The sequence below is a fragment of the Cryptotermes secundus genome, unplaced genomic scaffold (assembly GCF_002891405.2).
Source record: "Cryptotermes secundus unplaced genomic scaffold, Csec_1.0 scaffold673, whole genome shotgun sequence".
NCBI lineage: Eukaryota > Metazoa > Arthropoda > Insecta > Blattodea > Kalotermitidae > Cryptotermes > Cryptotermes secundus.
In genome coordinates this window covers 1,258,212-1,261,899 of record NW_019731277.1, presented here as the reverse complement: position 1 = coordinate 1,261,899, position 3,688 = coordinate 1,258,212, and positions in this window count along the sequence as shown.

The following is a 3,688-nucleotide window of genomic DNA, read 5'->3' as shown; positions in this document are numbered from 1 at the left end:
GGTGACTATGAAGAAAGCAGTCTTCTTTAACACCACATATACACGGTGCCAAATCCCAGAAGACTGCTTTCTTCTTAATGTTTTTAGTTTTTCATCTGTGAAATTAGGTTGTGGGCCACATTGAGAAGTCTTGCAAGTTGTAGGTTCCTCAACAGCGATCTAGAAAAGCTGAAATTAATTCTGTGGCATTTGCTGGAAAATATGAACCCATTTTGAGCGCTGGTTCTTATGTGAGTGTTTCAATTCAAATGTGCCACTATGTGGTCATTTAGATGGCTGTGCCAACATTAAGGGTTACCATGAGGGTACAGTGAAGTGTTCTATCTTTGTTCTTTCTTCTTTGGCTTAATTTGGGTCTTGGTGTCCTCTTATTCCAAAGATTCTCTTATTTTTTGGCAATATTAAGATTTAACTATTGCTCATATAGCAATGGCCTTGCGCCATATAATGAGGTAATACAGGCTACTCAGGTACAGTACAGACCACAATTTAAGTGCGTGATTAGTTTGAAAACATTTTTTAAAAAGGTTCATGTGATCTTTGTGGTCAGCCAGAAGGGTAGAGTTTTCTCCTGCATGAAGAAATGCAAGTACATAACTTACATATACAATTTATTTCAGAGACATTAATCCCTTCCGCACAAACCGAAACTGCCGAAATGTCTAGCTGCCACGGCTTCACTTGCAATCTGACTTATTTTTCACAGGATTTCAATTTTTAATTCAGTTTAAACACATTTAATTTAATTTTTTCTTTGCTTGTAAGCACTAAACATTAACCATTCTCTAGCTGCCAAAACAATACAGAGAAAGTAAGACTATTTAACATATGTTCGGAATATACTGGCCTAATTATGCGAAAAAATTTGGAAAATCCAGACATCTGACCCCCCCCCCTCCGATCTTTAGAAAAAAAAGTCAAAATTGAAAATGGTAGAAAATATTTATACAAAATTTCAAATTATTTTTTTAATGTGCTGCCATATATGTTTCAGTATAGAGATCCAAAATTATAGGGCATTCTATGCAGATATTTCTAAATAGCTCAAATGTAAGTTTCTGAGCAAATTTTCAGGCTGTCCCCACTTGGGAAAAATCTTGACAGTGCTCATGCTCTTGCTAGTTTGTACAGTAGCCTCCATTGTTAAAGTAATGTGGAGATATTTCAGCAATTTTAATCTTCATTCCCAATCTTTTCTCTTTAATTACATGAGTGAACTTAATTTCTTAATGTGAGTGTTACTCCTTTAAAGTTTAGGTAAGATGTATTGTTACAAGAAAAGCAACCATATCCAACATGAAGATGAATCCTTCTGCTCAACTACATATCATCCAGCTTACCCATGTATTGATAAGATTTCTGTAGTAAATATTACTTTTATTTTTGTATTATAGTTTATTTGAAGAAAGACCAAATGAGAGAATGATGATTTTGATATAAGAATGTCCAAAGGATTTCTTCTTGAACTTATGCCACTTTCAGGGAATTTATTAATTTTCTGGGCATCCACTTGTAGCAAACAGATCTTAATTCCATCTGGATAAGATGGCCTTATGTAGTAACCTTACATTCATTTTTATCTCATTTTGAATGGTTGCAAATGGTTTATTCATATATTTTTTGCTTCAACATTTTTCTCACATTGTTTCTCATTTGCATACCCATTGATGGTCATATAACTTCAGTGATTGATACAACATGTTGCTGAGTTGTATATAATGTGTTCTTCAAGTATACTGTTGCACAGCTCAATTGCATGATTCAGACCAGAAAGTATTATTCTTCTATATGTTTATACTTGCTGTGTATTTAGCTAAGAATCTATTTACAATGAACATAAATTCCTGTCTGTATATAGAATGTATCTTGTGTGTTATGTTTAGGGAATTGTGTAATAATAGTGTAAATATGAGATCTGGCATTCTCACAGTGATATAAAGGTTATGGGCTTCTGTGATATGATCCTGCATAGCTTAATAGATGAGTAGTGACCATTCAAGTACTCATGGCACATGCTTGTGCGAAAGGTTGCCTAAAAGAGTAAGGGAAGGAATTTGAAGGAGAATGTAGTATTCATGGTGCAGACTGGATATATGGCAGTGTCCTCCGTGTTTCATCAGTGAGCAACAGTACTCAAAATCCCATGGTATACCACTAAGCGATGCATCGGAAAGAATTAAGTAATTCACAAGCTGCTGCAAAAATTAAGTAATGTTCAGAAATATATACCTATAAAATTATTTGCAGCTGAAAGGATTGCAATTCAGGTAAATGTTCCTCACTTGTATTGCTGTGATTGACTGGCCCAAATGTACAGAGAAGCCCAAAAGTTGTGCTCATCAATTTTAATTAATACAAGGACAAATATTATATATTTTTTCCAAATAATTATTGTGTAGGTTTATTATTACTGCTGTCATTGTTATTAAAAATTATTGTAGTAACAACATTAATGCAGTAAAAATATTTTATATCCTATAGGACTAAATCATACAAATCCCTGTGGGATTGGCTGTGCCATAGCTCAGGCGTTTAGTTGCTGGTTTCCCACCACAGTGGTCCGGGTTTGATCCTGGGTCTGGTCAAGTGGGATTCGTGGTGGATAAAGTGGTGCTGGGGCAGGTTTTCTCTGAGTACTTCAGTTTCCCTTGCCAATCTTCATTCCACCAAATTCTCCATCATCATGTACACCTGGGGCAGGCTACTATAGGCAAATCAGTGGCTGCCGTGTTGAGTGGACCCAGTTGGACTCCACCGCCCACTAAGCGAATTTAAAAAAAAAATCCCCATGGGGTACAACTTTTAGGTCATCCTGTGCATGACGTAGGTCAGGTTGCAGTTCAACTGACACCCAAATGGCATTACTTTCTGGAGTTCATTTTTCAAATAAATGTAACCTGCTCCTACATGTCAGCTATCAGTTCTTCGTTATGGAGGAACTTGCTGCCTCTATCATCAGGGTAGAAGAGGAAGCCTTATGGGGGAAAAATGGTACAGATATAGAGAAGAGAGGCCAATGGTACCCATCTACAAAACTACACTGTGTCACACCCCAGAAGACCATACATGTGAATGTATAAATATTTTTATTGATCTGGTATTGTTTCTGTGGCATTTTGATTTCTGCACAAAAGCAGTAAATAAGATAATTATATGGCCTATCCAATGTTAAGAAGAGGCTGTTGAACTGAAATGACAGCATCATTACATTGTGTTGTGGAATAGTAGTTATATACAATTGTTTACTTGTACAGTTTGCAAATGCATCATTAGGCGTTCCATCCCAACACACACTTCACTTCACAGTGATTTTTGCCCACAACTGTGAAATTTTGGCTTTTGGGATTTAACCGCAACTGTTCCAGTGTATGTTGCGGTTGCCATCGTTGGGGTTTAGAAGGTGACTGCAATGTATGCCGAAGTGTTGCCACAGCTTCAGCATACAACACGGCTGAAGACTAAAAGCCAGAGTTACTCATTAAACATTAAATGGAGCAGAGCCCTTCTTGAGAGGCTAACAGTTACTTAACTAGTCAAATTCCCAGCATTTTATGGAACCTGAAGGTTCTTTATAATCTTCACAAAAGCCCATCACTGGTCAGTATTCTGAGCCAGATTAATCTCATACCATCCCATTTTATTCCTTTAAGATCCATTGTGATATTGTCCTCCCATCTATCTATGTGTG